The sequence below is a fragment of the Symphalangus syndactylus genome, chromosome 13, assembly GCF_028878055.3.
Source record: "Symphalangus syndactylus isolate Jambi chromosome 13, NHGRI_mSymSyn1-v2.1_pri, whole genome shotgun sequence".
In the NCBI taxonomy this organism is placed as follows: Eukaryota; Metazoa; Chordata; class Mammalia; order Primates; family Hylobatidae; genus Symphalangus; species Symphalangus syndactylus.
Genome location: NC_072435.2, coordinates 40,416,773 through 40,434,146, shown reverse-complemented (window position 1 = coordinate 40,434,146; position 17,374 = coordinate 40,416,773). Strand labels below are relative to the sequence as shown.

The following is a 17,374-nucleotide window of genomic DNA, read 5'->3' as shown; positions in this document are numbered from 1 at the left end:
CCCTGCTCTTGGGGGTCACTACATTGACGCCGATGGTCATGGCACACACCACCTCCCGGAAGTCCTAAGCTCAAGCCTGTGTGCGTGAACCCTCCTGCCTCAGCTATGATACAGGATCACACCACCAAGCCCAGCCCTATAATCTTCTCAACATGCAAGTAAGATCATGCCACCCACTTCTGAAAGCCCTCTTGGGGTTCCTAGTATCACTGGGAATATAATCTAGACCCTCTCCTGGCCTCCCGCCACGCTGGCCTAGCCCTGGTGCCTTTCAAATAGTCCTGCCTGGCCAGGCGCAGTGACTCACGCCTGTAATGCCCGCATTTTGGGAGACCGAGGCGGGAGGATCGCTTGAGCCTGGGAGTTTCAGAACAGCCTGGGCAACATTGTGAAACCCTGTCTCTACAAAAATACAAAGTTAGCCAGGCATGGTGGTGTATGCCTGTCGTCCCAGCTACTCAGGAGGCTGAGGCAGGAGAATTGCTTGAACATACGAAACGGACGTTGCAGTGAGCTGAGATTGAGTCACTACACTCCAGCCTGGACAACAGAGTGAGAAGAGAAAAAGACCACAGTTGGAATTATTCCCCGTCCCCATCCTATCCTCCCAGCCCAAATCTGGGACCCAGCTCAGAACCTAACTACTTTTTTTTTTTTTTTAGACGGAGTCTTGCTCTGTTTCCAGGGTGGATTGCAGTGGTGCGATCTCGGCTCACCACAACTTCCAACTCCTGGATTCAAGCGATTCTCTTGTCTCAGCCTCCCGAGTAGCTGGGATTACAGGCACGCGCCACCATGCCTGGCTAATTTTGTATTTTTAGTACAGATAGGGTTTCTCCATGTTTGTCAGGCTGGTCTTGAACTCCCAACCTCAGGTGATCTGCCCACCTCGGCCTCCCAAACTAATGGGATTACAGACATGAGCCACTGTGCCCAGCCTATAACTACATTTTTAAACTACTTGGGCATGTTCTGGAGCCTTCGTTGCCTCTTCTGTAAGATGGGGAGAAAGTCCCCTGTGCACAGAGTTACCATAAAGTATAAATGAGAGCATTCGTGCTCATTTGAGCCATTTCTCAGCCAGTCTGAACCTCTCCCCGGGCACCAACTTCATGCCTCCACTTGGATATATCAAACCAAAGGCTTGGATCTAACCTACAAAACTGCCCCCTCTCCATCTTCTCCATCCTTCCAGGGACTCACTCAGCTCACAAATTTTGACTTACCTCTTTCCCTCGTATCCCACTTCCAATCCATCTGCCCCACCTTCAAAATATACCCCCTGAGGACAGGCGCCGTGGCTCACGCCTATAATCCCAGCACTTTGGGAGACTGAGTTGGGCAGATCACCTGAGGATGGGAGTCCAAGACCAGCATGACCAACACGGAGAAACCCCATCTCTGCTAAAAATACAAAATTAGCCGGGCATGGTGGTGTGTGCCTATAATCCCAGCTACTCTGGAGGCTGAGGCAGGAGAATGGCTTGAACCCGGGAGGTGGAGGTTGTGTTAAGCCAAGATCACACCATTGCACTCCAGCCTGGGCAACAAGAGCGAAACTGCGTCTCAAAAACAAAACAAAACAAAAAACAAACAACAAAAAAACCTGGCCGGGTGCAGTGGCTCATTTCTGTAATCCCAGCACTTTGGGAGGCTGAGGCGGGCAGATCATTTGAGGTCAGGAGTTCAAGACCAGCCTGGCCAACATGGTGAAACCCTGTTTCTACTGAAAAAAAAGAAAAAAAAAATCAAAAATTAGCCTGGCATAGAGGCGCATGCCTGTAATCCCAGCTACTTGGGAGGCTGAGGTAGGAGAATCAGTTGAATCTGGGAGGCAGAGGTTGCAGTGAGTCGAGATCATGCTACTGCACTCCAGCCTGGATGACAGAGATGACAGAGGGAGACTCTATCTCAAAAAAAAAAAAAAAAAAAGAACACAGTTGGAATTACTCCCTGCCCCCAACCTATCCTCCTAGCCCAATTCTGGGACCTCTTTATCTTGCCCTCCACTTGGCTTGGCAGTGGGGGTGGAACTGAATGGAGCTCAGAAATCGCCCAAGGTTGGCCGGCCACCATGGCTCACACCTGTAATCCCAGCTCTTTGGGAGACTCAGGAAGGAGGATCATTTGAGTCCGGGAGTTTGAGACCAGTCTGGGCAACATAGCAAGCTATGAAAAAAAAAAAAAAAAATCAGCTGGGTGTGGTGGCTCTTGCAGTGAGCTGCAGTGAGCCATGATTTCACCACTGCATTCCAACCTGGGCGACAGAAAGAGACCATGTCTCTAAAAATAAATAAATAGGGTGGCGCGGTGGCTCACGCCTGTAATCCTAACATTCTGGGAGGCCGAGGTGGGCGGATCACTTGAGGTCAGGAGTTCGAGACCAGCCTGGCCAACATGGTGTAACCCTGTCCCTACTAAAAATACAAAAATTAGCCGGAAATCACTTGAACCCAGGAGCGGGAGGTTGCAGTGAGCAGAGGTCATGCCACTGCACTCCAGCCTGGGCAACAGAGCGAGACTCCTCAAAATAAATAAATATAAATATAAACAAAAAATAATTATACAGGGAGCCTCTGGAAAGGCCAGGGACACACAAAACTTCACCCACACCTCGAGGCTTGGATAGGTCCATCCTCCACTCCCTGGCGCCTGCTGACTTTCCAGGGCTCATTCCATCACGCATTCTGTGTCCATCTTCTCCACGATGAAGGGAGCGCCCAGAGAAGGCTCCCTGCCTCGTTCCCTGTGCACTGGAGGCACATCCTCAATGCATCACACTGCACCTGACAGGTAAGGGCATATAAGGTGCGTGCTGTGTGTTTGAGGTGTAAATGGAAGGAATGAATACGTGCACTGAGCAGTGAAATGAACAGCAGGATTGTGCATCCTATACCGAGTGGGCTCTAGGAAAACACGGGCTGAGGGCGCCTTCTGGGCAGTGGCTGTCTGGCGTTGCCCTGACCTGTCCAGGAGCCTGAGGCAGGGCACCCGGGAACGAGGGCGCTGGGCCTGAGGCAAAGGGAAGCCGAGCACTGGGGCGAAGCAGAGCCTTCAGGACGGTGAGGCTGGGGGCCCAACCGAGGCAGTGGGCGCAATACATGGAAGGCACAGAGAGGGGACAGACAAGGCACAGGCGAGCCCAGCTGTGTCTGACGCTGGGATGCTGGAGGTGCTAGGCGTACAAAATGTGGAGTCCCAGATACGCAGGAGAACACAGGCTGCCCTAGGCATAGGGCACCCTGGGCGTGCGGGTTCTCTAGCACAGGGTGCACAGAAGATGGGGCGTCCAGGTGCAGGGTTCATAGAACATGGGGTGCTCGAGGCGGTTGGCACCGTGGGCGTGGAGGTCCCGTGGGACGGAATACACAGAGCGTGGGGTGTCTCAGGCGCGGAGCTCATGGGGATCCCAAGGCGCAAGGTGGGAGGCTGGAGGCGATGAGCGCCCTGGGAGCAGGGTGTCCGAAGCGCGGGTACCGACCCGGGCAGCGCGGGGCACGCGGCGCGCTGGCGAGTCTGCGTGCGCGCGCGGACGCCTCGGTTCCAGGAGCCCAGTTGCTGGCGCGGCCTCCACTGCGGCTGCGCAGCCGAAGGTCTGAGGGGCGCCAGGGCTCTTTACGCGCCCCCCAGCCTTTCCGTCCTCTTTGCCTCCTGAGCACGCCGCTCACAAGTCCAAGAGTCATGGATCAGATGGAGGCTGGAGAGCCGATCCCAGCTGGGACCAGTGGGGTTTAGAGGGTCTAGAAAGGGGTGAGGGGGTTCAGGCTGGGGTTTTCCAAACTAAGCTGAGGGTGCCTTAAAGAATGTCGTTGCTTTCCCTCATGTAAGTAAAGGCCACTCCTTCTCGTAGCCTCTGGAGAATGCAAGTTAGAACCACCTCCTAGGCTAGCTCTGTAGGGGGAAGTGGGTGGGCTGCTCAGGGCTGGAGGGTGCGGTGGGGGCAAAGGCCTGGAGCAAGAGAACAAGGAGGTGACCAGCTTTTCCTGAGCGTCAAGTTCTACTCCCTTTTCGGTACTGCTGGGTTTATAGAAAGCTGGCTGCCTGAAGTGCCCTGCATCTCAAAGCCTTCATGGGTCTTACTTGGTGCTGTCAGTATCTCAAACTGGGAAATTGAGGCTTAGAGAGATGGGATGCCCTCCTCCATACCCAGTGGGTCTGCAGTCAACCACAGATGGATGGGATCCGTTTTGCACTCACCAACTCCTACTTTATACCCCTTTGGTACCCCAGATCCAGGTGCCCAGCCTGGCCACCCAGATTCAAGGCTGGACAGCTCTGCAGCCATGAAATCCTGGGCATGAAGGAGGAACGAAAGTGACCCATCCCTCCATTTTGACGTTCTCTGGGGCCAGATTTACCTAGGTTCTGGCTTTCAAGAATCCCTTCCCAGTCGTGAAAAGACAGCTGTCCATAGAAGGCGGTGGAGGGTGACAGGCTGCCACAGCAGTGGCGTGTGGTCACCCGGCCAGCCTGGAAGTCTGGTGTCCCTGCCCTTCCTCCAGTTAAGCCACAGGAACGTGCTTCTAGGAAGGGATTCTTAGAGGCCAAGTTAATTCCCGTGCAGATATTCAATTCAGGCTTTCTTAGATACTCATTTTTCCCAGCCGGATATGCCTCAAGTTTTGTGGATTTACCACTCCTACTCAGGAACCCTTTTCCCTTTCTTCATTCATTCTGCAAAGCGCCTGGTTAGCAATGCACTCTCTTCCCTGGACATGTAGGGAATGGGGGTTTCCCCCATCCCCATCCTCAGCCCATCCCCCTCCTCTAAAACTCAGATCAGGGTTTGTCTGCCCTGCTGCTAAAATGCAGCCCAACTTTGAACTTTGAGCTGTCTGCTTTAACATTTGGGCCTCACTTGAATGGATTCCCTTCCCTGAGGATCCAAGCCCGGGTTTTGCTCCTCCCTAGCCATCAGTCTTCCCATCTTTCATAAAATGGAGCCAGCAGCCCCGCTTCAGGGACTCCCCGCTCCCCCCCCGTTCCCTCCACTCCAGGATTCTTCCCCCTACTTCCATTTCCCTCCAGCCCCCACCCTGCACAAAGTTGCCTGTTCTGCCGAAGTGCCTATTTTTGGCTTGGGGCCCAGTTTTATAGCCCCAGCTATAGGTCTTGGCAGTCATAACTTTCGCTCTCCAGAGAGCCAAGCCGGGTCCAACAGCCTTCCCCACCCGCCCAGAGAGGGGGTGCGGGGGCTCCCTCTGCAGCCTCAACCCGAAACCTGCCCCTCGCCTCACTTGGTCTGATGCCTGGGAACCCAAGCCTGCTTCTTGCCCTACTTCTTAGAGTCCACCAGCTGCAATGGAGTTGTTAGGTGTTGAAAATCCATGCCGGGTTTTTACTCTTTCAGAGAACATAAAATTCAATTTTTCCCCCCACCCACTCCCCAAAAGCAAGACTTTGAGGGGTTTATAGATACAAACCTCCCCCTAACGCTTCCCTCCGCCCCTGCTGCCCGGTCAGCTCCAAGCCCCTGTCCCGGTGGCCCAGGATCTTCTGCTGAGGGTCTCGTCCCGTCCCGCGCTCCAGTCCTGGCTTTGCGTGCCTCCCTCGCCTTTTATTGTAGGTCTGGTCTCCCAGGGTAGCGGCCTCATCGCATTCCCTTCGCAGCGCCCCTGGATCCAGAAACCGCTTTTACCTGTCCACTCCGGTGCAGCCAGCGCGCCGAATCCCTTCGTACCCGAGTCCAGCCCTCCTTTTGCCCCTCCCCCTTGCACGTCGCTGCCAGGAAGATGAGGGCAGCCCAAGTCGCCTCGGCCACTAAGCATCCTCCTTCCAGAACCCCCCAACCATGCGAACCCAGGTCTCGGGAGTTCCGGGCCGGGTCTTGCTTGTTTCCACTGCGTTAGGCCTGACGCATTACTCCGTCTCCCGAGAAAGAATCCGGCCCGAAATTTGCGTGCCCCGGGTGCATTTGGCCATGTCGCATCTACCCCCCAACCCCCCGCTCCAACACCGTTCCTCCCATCTTTATCTAATCCAACTCGGGTTTTGCACAACCCTTCCAGATCTCCCCATTTGCGCCCTCCTTCCCCGGGCTCGGCGCCTTTCCTTTTACTTCACTGGAAAATCCGCTCCGGGTCTTCCTTACGCCTGTCTCCCTTCCCCCACTCCCCGCTCCAACGCGGGGCTCTAGCACGTCGCCTTCCCTCTCCCTGCTTTTTCAGGGAGGAAGCAAGAGGAGGCGAAAGGAAGGAAAGTCCAGCCCGGGTTTTCGGGCCGGCGCCTGGGGCGCTCAAGCGGGTTGCGGCGGCCAGTCCCGGGCGGCGACTCCGGGCCGGGTTTTGCGCGCGCCCACCGCCCCCCTCCCGGAGCGGGTGCGCCGGGGAGCGGGGCTAGCAGGCGGCTTGTCATTGCTGGTGCCCGGCGCCGGCTCGGTCCGCGCGTCCTGCGGTGCCCACGGGCCCGGCCCGGCGCCCCCCCTCCGGCCGCACCGGGGGCGCGACGCCGCGGCACCCGCCTCCAGCCGCGCCGCCCCCCTCCGCCAGCTTCGCGCCGCCCGCCCCCAACCCGAGCTCCCCGCGGCCACTGCGGGGAGCCCGAGCCGTCGGCGCGGGAGCTGTCGGCGCTGCGGTGCCCCCGCCCCGCCATCTGCCGAGGAGGCCCCGGCTGATGGGGCCGCGCGGGCCCCGGAGCGGCGCCGCCGGGCGGCGGGGGCCTGCAGGGGCGCCCCGGCTGCCCCGTTAACCCCTCGTCCACCGCCGCCGTCGGAGGGGGCTGGGAAGTCGCCTGGGCGCACACGTGCCGCCTCCGTCGGGGCCGCGGAGTTGCGGGGGAGATGCGGGCCGCTGCCGGCGCCGCCTCGGGGCGCTCCGCCTCGCCCCAGCCCCTGGCGCTCTGACGCCGCCCCCGCCCCACCGCCTCCCTCCCCGGGAGGGGCGCAGACCCGATCGCCCCCAGTCCCGAGCCTCCGCCGCCGCGAGGGGGCCGCCTTTGGATCCGTGTAATCCGCCTCTTTTTTTTTTCTTTTCTTTTCTTTTTTTTTTTTTTTTCCTAATTTTTGGTCGGTGGCAGCGGTGCTGGGCCAGGGGAAGGAAGGGACACGGAGGCCGCCCTCGCCCCGCCACCTCCTACCCGCTTCCCCCCAGCCCCGGCTCCGGGAGATGTGCCGGGCGGGGGGCCCGGGTTCGCGGAGCCGCAGGAGAGACACGCTGGGCCGACCCCAGAGCGGCGCTGGACAGGTGAGTGTCTGCCGGCCCAGGGCGAGGGGCGAAGCCGCACCTGGGCCAGGTGTGCGGGGCGCGCGGAAGAGGGGAGGCGGGAAGGATGGGAGGCCGGGGCCTGTCCTGGCCGCGAGGGGGGAGGGGACGCTGGAGCCGCGCGGGGCACCGCACCTGAGCGGGAGGGGCGTCGGGAGCAGCCCGCACCTCATCCCCACTGGCGAGGGGCCCGGGAGGGGCGGCCCCCACGGAGCGCCCGGGGCGCGGGGGTGCGGACGGGCGGCCGCAGGGTGCCTGGCGGGGGGAGGGGACCGCGAGTGTGCCCGCGCGTGGCTGCGTGTGCCCGCGCGCGCGCCAGCCTTTGTGGGGAAGCGGCGCGGCGGTGCCTGCGTGTCCCCGGTGCGTGTGCGCGCGGGTGCTTGGCGCCCTGTTTGTGTAGGTGTCTGGGTGTGAGCGGAGGGGGTACGTGTGCGCGCCGCGCGCCGGCCCCGGGCCCCAGAGGAGCCGTGTCGGGGGCTGGCACCACAGGATGCTGGGCGAGGGGGTTGTTTTTCTCTGGGAGGCAGTGGCGCGGGGGATGGGGAGGGGTCCGTCTGGGTGTCGAGCGGGCCGCAGTCCGGGGGGCGCCGCTGTCAGGAGGAAGGGGTGCAGCCAGGCAGCACGTTCTCTCCGTGGTGCCGGGTTAAAGCACGGGAGGCCGGCAGGTTTGATCTACTGGGATTATTCGTGCTTTGAGGACAGCTCCCCACCCCCACCCCAGGTGCGCATTGGATTGAGCTACGAGGGTTCGGTTGTCATCCTCCCATCTGACGGTCCTGGGACCCGAATCCAGGCCTGAAGTGGTGGGGTGAGGGGGTGCTGTGTTTGCTCCAGCCGTGTCCAGAAAATGCTCTCCCAGGTATCTCTCCAGTGCACCCCCGGCCCCCATCTGAAGACAGCCGCTGGCTACACACACCCCTGTCTCTACACTTCCAGTCCGGGTCCTCACACTGCCCCATCCCTGGCCAGCACCTCACTGTACCTGCCTGGACCCTTTCCTCCTATTCCAACCCCCATCCACCCCCAGCCATGGCAGCTGCGTGGGTGTTTCTGTATCCCAGTTCCAGGCAGGGCCCCCCTTTCCGCCTGGCTTCCACCGGACTCAGAGCTGGGGTCTGTCTTCCCACATCCGACATCCCAACATGTGTGCCTGGGGGCAGGAGGGGGAGGGGTTCAAAATGGCTGCCAAGATGGCTGGCTGGCTCTCTCTTTCTCTCGCTCTGTCTCTCTCTGTCTTTCTCTATCTCTCTCTGTCTTTCTCTCTTCCCCTCTCTGCTTGCCGGGCTCCCTTATCCTGGTAGGGAGTCACTGCTTAGAGGAGGTTGGACCCAGTGGGGCACACCTGAGGGTGAATGTCTATTCCGGGCCGTTGACCTCCATGCTGTTTGGGGACAGGCCATTGGTTTCTGCTTCTCTCTCCAACACCCCAAGGGCTGGCATGAGTCTAACCTGACCCCAGACCCCACTCCTTCACCCTGGCTCACAGCCTGAAAGCTCCCTGCCCTCCACCTGCTCTCCAGGGCCTGGCTCCCTGAATTGCTCAACCCCACGGAGGGTCCACACCCCTCATTCTCTTCTCCAGCCTGCCCCACGGCCCGGGGGCAGGGGACTCTGCGTGGGCCCCTCTCAGGCCCCAGCTTTGGGGGGGCAGGTGACTTCTCCTTCCTCCCTGCTCCTCTCTCACTAATGCCAAATTTATTATTTAAAAGTAGGATGAAAACAGGGAGAATAAGAGAAGGATTACAACCTTCATTATCATATCGAGAAAATTATCCGTGATTTTCCTAACTAGCAATTTGCCTGCCATGCCGTTCAGAACTGACTTGCCCATTAATTACAGAGATGAAAAATCATCTGGAATTCGGAAAAGGGAACTAATTCCATGGCTGGCAGCGATCGCACCCGTGCACGGAGCCACATACGTGTGCGACATACGTGTGCGCTTACATGTGGGTCCCGGCCCTCCTGCTGGTCTTGCCACCATCTTCCTCCCCAGCTGGTGACCTCCCTCATGGCCTCGCTCGGTCCACCCCATGTGTGTGTGTGGCACCTGCCCTGGGACACCCCTGCAGGCCCTCTTTCTCTCCAAGGGGCGCCCATCTCAATCCCCACTTCTGCGAGGCTTGCGTACCCGTGATCACCCACGCTGATGCCTGCTCTTGGGGGTGTAGCTGGCGCCCAGGGTTGGGGAGGATGGGGAGCTGGGGACCAGCACACCTGGGCTGTGGAGCCTGCAGGGAAGGGGTGGAAGAGGGGGGACTCGAAGCCCAGCTTCTATTCCCAGCCTGCCCAGGGGAGCGCTTTCTCCTGGGGGGCCTAGGGGGACCCTGTGGGCACGTTGGGGAGGAGCCTACAGGCGCCTCAGCTGCACGGGAGTGTGTTTGCATCCAGCAGTTTGGGCTCCTGGCGGGTGGCGTCTCCACCTGCATGCCAGGCTGTGTGATGCTTGCATCTTGGGGCGTCTGCGTCCTCCCTGCCCTGCCAGGCTGGTGGCAGAGCGTGTGTTGCTTCAGCCCCAGCGCAGGCATCTCGGTGGGGTGGGTGGCAGCGGATGCCCCTCAAGAGGAACGGGAGGAGTGGGAGCAGTGCCATCCCCGCCGGAGCATCGTCTTTGCCCTCCACCCCCTTCTTCCTCCCCGGCGAGACATGTGGCCAAGGACACACAAGGCTCTGGTTTCTGTGTGGGTTCCTCTCACAGATCTGATTTCCAGATGCCAGACACTTCCCCTCCTCCAGCCCCTCCGTGGGGAGGTAGGGGGAGGGGCTCCCGAGGCAGGGGTTCCCTGGGTCTGAAACTCTGACCCCAGTGACCCTGGAGGTGCCGTGGCAAGACAGACGGCTCCTCCCAGGCTGGGCTGGAGCAAAGTGGTTGCTATTGGGCACGCTAGTGGAAGGGGAGAGACGGGTCCTAGAGTAAGGTGGGAGGCCAAGTAGAAATACGGAGGGGGTCCCGGTGTCCCCAGAATCCAGATGTCTGTCTGTCTGCATCTGTGTTTAGGTGTCCTCTGCCTGTATGGCCTGGATGGTGATCTAGCCAAGGGTGCATGTGGCCATGTGTCCATCAGGCTCATCCGGTGTTCATAAGGGTCCCTTGTGTGCTGGTGTTTGTGTTTTGCAGAGGGAGTGGTCATGCTGGGGGAGGCAGGGCTACAAGAAGGAGCAGCTGTCTGTGTGCACACGTGAGGCTGTCTGCATCTTCTGTGCACCTGCAGTTGTGTGCTCAGGACTTCTTGGAGCAAGGCTGGGTGCACCTTGTCATGCAAGTGCCAAGGCACTTGCCAAGTGCCTTCCCCACCCAGCACCATGCGGGGGGCACCATGGGAGGTGGTGGCCATGTCCTGTCCTCGTGGAGCTCGCTCTCTAGCAACACATGTGGGGTTTCCGTCAAAGCTCTCCTGTCAGCTGGGCATGGTGGCTCATACCTGTAATCCCAGCACTTTGGGAGGCTGAGGTGGGTGGATCACCTGAGGTTAGGAGTTCGAGACCAGCCTGGCCAACACGGTGAAACCCCATCTCTACTACAAGTGCAGAAATTAGCCAGGTGTGGTGGTGTGCACCTGTGGTCCCAGCTACCAGGGAGGCTGAGGCGGGAGGATCGCTTGAATCCAGGAGGCGGAGGTTGCAGTGACCCGAGATTGCGCCACTGCACTCCAGCATGGGCGACAGAGCGAGACTCAGTCTCAAAAAAAAAAAAAAAAAACCCAAAACAAAAAAGCAAAACTCTCCTGTCATGCGAGTTGGGGAGAAGGCATGTGTCTCCTTTTCAAGGGTAGCCCCAAATTCTGACTGCAGTAGCCCACAGGCTTGGACTGTCCTGGGGTCTGGCCCTTCACTGTCTTTCTGGGCCACCTCCTCGCTCCTCGTTGCTCCTCCAATGTGCTAAGCGTGATCCTACCCCGGGGCCTTTGCACTGGCTGTTCTGCCACCTAGGACCATTCCCCAGATATTTGCATGGCTTTTTCTCCCCCACTGTCTTGAAATATCACCTCCCCAGTAACGTTTACTCCCAGGCACCTTCTGCAAAGTCTCAGCTTCCCACACCCCTCCTGATGTTAAGTACAGCGGACGGCTTTTCACATAGTCTGTAATTTCCTGATGTTCTGCGCTTGTTTGTTTACTGTCTGTGTCTGTGAGGAGGATCCAAGTGCGGGAGGATGTTGTGATTTGCTTTGCTTTGGGAATCCCAGGTGTCAACAGTCATCGCTGGCCCACAGTGTGTGTTCAAGAAGTCTTACCTGACCCAGGTGTGGTGACTCACACCTGTAAACCCAGCACGTTGGGAAGCCGAGGTGGGAGGATTGCTTGAGGACAAGAATTTGAGATCAGCCTGGGCAACATAGCAAGACTCGTCTCTAGAAATTTTTTTTTAGTAGTTGGGCATCGTGAATATGCACCTGTAGTCTCAGCTGCTCAGGAGGCTGAGGTGGGAGGATCGCTTGAGCCCAGAAGTTGGAGGCTGCAGTGAGCTATGATTGCACAAGTGCACTCCAGCTTGGGCGATGAAGCAGGATCCTGACTCTTAAAAAAAAAAAAAAGCCCCTGCCTTCCCTGTCTCCTGTTCCAAAATTTGGGGGAAGATGAAAATTCAATAAATAGATGCCCAGGCCAAAAATACCCTTGCCCCCACCGCCAAAAAAAAAAAAAAAAAAAAAAAAAAAACTCAGAATAGCCAATGCCCCTCCCTCAGAGGCTAAAAATACCCTGCAGGTCACAAATGATCAGGCCAGGAAGCCAGGTGGATTCTTCTTCGTGTCCCTTGAGGAGGTGAGGGGTCCGGGGCTGGCTTTCCCAGACAGGATTTCCCAGACGATTTCCATTACTCCTGACATTGGTGCTGCGTCATTCTCTGTGGGAGGCTGTCCTCTGTACTATAGGATGCTCAGAGGCCACCCTAGCCTCTCTCCGATGGATGTCAGTGACACCTCCAGCCCCACAGTTGTAACACCTCAGAAAGTCTCCAGACATTTCTAAACATACTGGGATCAGGGGCAGAATTGTCCTGGGTTGGCAGCGATGGCTGTAGAGCAGAGGTTGCCAGTGGGGCAAGGTGGCTCACGCCTGTAATCCCAGCACTTTGGGAGGCTGAGGCAGGAGGATCACTTGAGTCCAGGAGTTCAAGACCAGCCTGGGCGACAAAGTGACACCCCCTTCTTTACAGAATAAAAAATTAAAAAATTAGTTGGGAGGCCAGGCGCGGTGGCTCATGCTTGTAATCCCAGCACTTTGGGAGGCCGAGGCGGGCGAATCACGAGGTCAGGAGATCGAGACCACGGTGAAACCCCGTCTCTACTAAAAATATAAAAAATTAGCCGGGCGTGGTGGCGGGCGCCTGTAGTCCCAGCTACTCGGAGAGGCTGAGGCAGGAGAATGGCGTGAACCCGGGAGGCAGAGCTTGCAGTGAGCCGAGATCGTGCCACTGCACTCCAGCCTGGGCGACAGAGCGAGACTCCAGCTCAAAAAAAAAAAAAATTAGTTGGGCATGGTGCTGCACGCCTGTGGTCCCAGCTACTCGGGAGGCTGAGGCAGGAGGATCACTTGAGCTGGGAGGTCAAGGCTGCAGTGAGCTGTGATCACGCCACTGCATTCCAGCCTGGGCAACAGAGCAAGACCCTGTCTCAAAAAAATATATACGTAAATAAAATAGAGTAGAGGTTGGCTGACTTTTCTGTAGAAAGCCAGATGGTAAATCCTGCAAGCTTTGCGGGCCGCAGACGGGTTCTGTGGCCTGTTCTCTTTTCTCTTCTTCTCTTCAGTCCTTTAAAAATGTAAACACCATTCTTAGCTCACCAGCTGTACAAAGGCAGGCAGGGGCCTGACCATGGTTGGCCGACCCTGCCCCAGAACGCCCCCCAGTGGCTTCTGGGAGTGAAGGCTGGGCAGAGGGGCGGCCCCATTTGGGGAGCAGTTGTGTGCTTAAAGTACAAGGCGAGTCCCGCACAGTCTGTTCCCGGCACCTCCCTGCTCTCACCTCCTCCCACTCTCCTCAACAGCTCACAACCCGCTTCCTCGATGCAGCTGCCACCGTTATTCAAACATACAGGCACGGTCTAGCCCCAGGGCCTTTGCACGGGCTGTGACCCTGCCTAGGACGCTCTTCTAACTCTCCTGAACTGAACACCTGCGTGCTCCTCCCTCAAATTCACAGGGGTTTGCTAAAATGTCATCTTCTCCAGGGGAGATGACCTTTCCTGATCATCCTGTTGAAAATTGCAACAGCCAGGTACAGTGGCTCATGCCTGTAATCCCAGCACTTTGGAAGGCCGAGGTGGGTGGATCACCTGAGGTCAGGAGTTGGAGACCAGCCTGACCAACATGGTGAAACCCTGTCTCTACTAAAAATACAAAAATTAACTGGGCGTGGTGGTGGGTGCCTGTAGTCCCAGCTAATCAGGAGGCTGAGTCAGGAGAATCGCTTGAACCCGGGAGGCGGAGGTTGCAGTGAGCCAGGATCACGCCATTGCACTCCAGCCTGGATGACAGAGCAAGACTCTGTCTCAAATAAATAAATAAATAAAATAAAATAAAATAAAATTGCAATAGCCGGGCACAGTAGCTCATGCCTGTAATCCCAGCACTTTGGGAGGATGAGGCGGGAGGATTGCTTGAGTTCGAGACCAGCCTGGGAAACATAATGAGGCCCCCATTTCTACAAAAAAAATTAAGAATTAGCCGGGCACGGTGGCACACGCCCTTTGGTCGCAGCTACTTGGGAGGCCGAGGCAGGAGGATCCCTTGAGCTCAGAGGCTGTGGTGAGCTAAGATCCCGCCAGCGCACTCCACCCTGGGCAACAGAGCCAGACCCTGTCTTTAAAAATACTATTAAAAAAAAAAACACACTCCCAAACCCACACACACTCATAGCCACTTTTCCTGGCTTTATCTTCTTTCACAACACTGGTACGCTATAGAATCGACTTTTTTGTACCCAGCCCCTCAGTGTCTGGCACATAGAAGATGCTCCAAAAAAGATGTGTGGAATTGCCGAAAATTATTTCTAACCCCCACAGCCACCCTGGGAGGCTCTCGTTCCCCAGCTCCCCCGTGGAGAGACAGAATTGAGAGGAGTGACGTGGGTGTCCTGTCGTGCCGACATGATGGCGCACAGCCGGGATTTGAACCCGCAACTTAAGGGCGCTATGCCCGGGGCCTCTTCTCTCCTACCCTGCTAGGCACCATGCCTCCGTCTCCTGGTCTCTGCAGTCCCCACCCTGCCCCTTAACTGCCAGCATCTGATGGGGCAGGGGGATCCCGCCTCTGTGCCCTCTGCTCGGGTCCTAGCTTCTAGAACTCTTTTCAGCTCTGCTCTGCTGAGCTCAGAGTGCAAAGCTTGGGGCTGGACAGTGAACACTTTGGAGTGGAAACAGACCACAGGCCACTGTGGTGTGGACCTGCCCTGATGGTGAGCACAGCAGAGGTGCAAGTCAGGGAAGGCTTCCTGGAGGAGGGGGCTTCCCAGCTGCAACCTGGAGGGGGAGGAGGGGTATGGTGGAGGGGAAGGAGCATCTGTGAGAGAGAGGGGCTGCCCTGAGGTCAGACAGAAGGTGGTGGCTCAAAGGGGAGGAAGGAGAGATGTTTCACAACTGCATATGGAAAGAGGCTGGAGGCTGCTGGCTGGCCTTGTGACCGTGAGTCCGTTGGGGCTGCCAGGGCCTGTGGCAGGGGTGGGGGTAGAGGTAGGGGGTTTGCGTCAGGATCCGGATGGTAGGGTGAGAATGTTTAGCATGAGCTCCCTCTAGCTGCTACATGGGAGAGAGCCGTAGTTGGCAGGAAGGGAGGCCAGGAGGCCAGAAGGGAGGCCAGGAGGAAACCAGCAAGGTGGGGGCCAGAAGCAGCCAGCACTTGGTGGAAGCTTCAGATTTCTGGTTTTGACAGCCCTGTAGACAAAAGGCAAGGGACAGGTCGGGTAGGGAGTACCCTCCACTCCCAGCAACCCTCCCCGCACACAGTCGGATCTCCACCTTTGCGGCCAGAGGACACCTGTGAACACCCAAGCCAGATCCCATCCCTCCTTTGTTCAGGATTCCTGATGGCTCCCACCTCTCTAGAAAGCCAAAGTCCTCCCTGAGGTCCACAAGGCCCTGCATGGCCTCTGTGACCCCCCTCCCCGGCCGCCCTCACCTCCTTCTTCTCTTCCCCTTGCTTGCAGCACCGCAGCCACATCTCAGCACATTCCTACCCCAGGACCTTTGCACGTGCTGTTCCCTCTGCCCAGAATGCTCTTTCCACAGGTACCTAGATGGCTCACCTCCTCAAGACCTCTGCTGAAATGCCACTTTTTAGGGGAGGCATTTCCTGGCCACCCTGTCTACAGTTGCACCTACACGTATACCCCCTCTCAAGCACACCTTCCTCCATTGCACTGGTGACCAGTTGGGAACTCGGTAAACATCCACTGAATAGATGATCTGCTTTTTGGGTCTATTTCATCTTCATTCATTAAACAAATGAACCAGCATCCACTCCTTGCCCAGGGCTGGGTACGCAACAAGAGCCAGCCCAACCCACAGTGGTACTTTCCCCTCAGAGTCCCTCGATGGTGGGGAAGACAGACATTTAACAGCTGAGCCCAAGTCCAGTTAGGGGAGCAAAACACAGAGGCCTTGTGTGCTGTGAGAGTGGATATGAGAGATACGAATGCTGTCCTCTGGGCAGAGCCCTTTGGAGGGAGAGCAGAATAAGGAACTGTGTGAGAGAGAGACAGACGCTGAGTAGAAGTGATGGGAATGTGGCAGGACAGCAGGGCCTGAGATGCCATGTTAGAGCATCACAGGCAATAGGGAGCCATGGAGTGTTGTATGCAGGGAGGGGTGTAATTGGATTTCCATTTTGCAAAGATCGTTCTGGCCTCAGGGTAGAGATTGGATGGGACAGGGGTGGCAGATAGATGGGGAGACCAGGGAGAAGGTGTCCGGGGTGGGGCAGGGAATTTTTTGAACGACCCCTACCCCTCTGCAGTCCAGTGCTGCTTGGTGGCTGGGGTGACCTTTATGTTATGTTATGTTGTTTTAGAGACGGAGTCTTGTTTTCTCACCCAGGCTGGAGTGCAGTGGCATGATCATAGCTCACTGCAGCCTTGACTTTTTGGGCTTGAATGACCCTGCCGCCTCAGCCCCCCGAGTAGCCAGGACCACAGGTGTGTGCCACCATGCCCGGCTAATTTTTAAATTTTTGTAGAGACAGGATCTCACTGTGTTGCCCAGGCTTGTCTCAAACTCCTGGCCACAAGCAATTCTGCATTGGTCTCTCAAAGTGCTAGGATTATAGGCATGAGCCACTGTGCCCAGCTCCAGGGTGACCTTTAAAAGGTTCTTCATTGAACAATTATATTTCAGCTTCCTGCTTGTGCCAGGCGCTGTGCTGAGTGTAGTATGCAAACCCCACCCTGCAGAGCCAGCATCTAGTAGCAGAGAGTTCATAAGCAAATAAAATGCATGGCGTGCTGGTGATAGGTATGGAGAAATCAAGCCAGGACAAGGTGTAGGAGTGCGGGGACCAGCAGGACCTTGCGGAGCTAGTGATGTTTGAGGAAAGACCAAAAGGAAGATGCAGGAGGAGCTGTGAGGGGATCTGGGGAAGAGAGAAACAGCCCGTGAAGAAGCTCTGAGGCAGAACAGTGCCTGATGTTTCACATTGTACAGGGCCTGTTTGTTTTTTGTTTTTGAGATGGGGTCTTGCTCTGTTGCCCAGGCTAGAGTGCAGTGGCATAATCTCAGCTCACTGCAACCTCCACCACCCGGGCTCAAGAGATCCTCCCACCTAAGCCTCCCGAGGAGCTGGGACCACAGGCGTGTGCCACCATGCCCGGCTAACTTTTTGTATTTTTGGTAGAGACAGGGTTTCACTATGTTGCTCAGGCTGGTCTGGAACTTCTGAGCCCAAGCAATCAGCCCGCTTCAGCCTCCCGAAGTGCTGGGATTACAGGTGTGCGCCGCCACATCCGGCCCAGTGCAGAGCCTTTGTATGATATAGACTTTGGCTTTTGGTCGAGTGAGGTGGGAGCCACGGAGGGTTCTGAGCAGAGGAGGGAAGCAGCTGACTTACATGCTCACAAGCGCCCTCTGGTGGCCACGGGGGAAACATACTGTAGACCGTTTCATTTTGCAGATTGTTCTCGACTCGGGGAAGAGATTGGATGGGACAGGGGTGGCAGATAGCTGGGGAGACGAGGTGTAGAC

The 17,374-nt window shown here is 57.3% G+C and overlaps 1 protein-coding gene across 5 annotated transcripts in view; it reads left to right on the top strand.

The window, feature by feature from the left end:
• Positions 1-17,374, top strand: part of ADGRL1 (adhesion G protein-coupled receptor L1) — a 108,185-nt gene that overhangs the window by 42,263 nt on the left and 48,548 nt on the right. For 4 of the 5 annotated variants that reach the window (XM_055236161.2, XM_055236160.2, XM_063616149.1 and 1 more), the window contains exon 1: positions 6,373-7,181. The exons of the other annotated variant lie outside the window; for it this stretch is intronic. The gene's annotated coding sequence lies outside the window, so the exon portion shown is untranslated. Of the gene's footprint in view, positions 1-6,372; positions 7,182-17,374 lie in introns of those variants that run through there. 5 annotated transcript variants of the gene reach the window in all.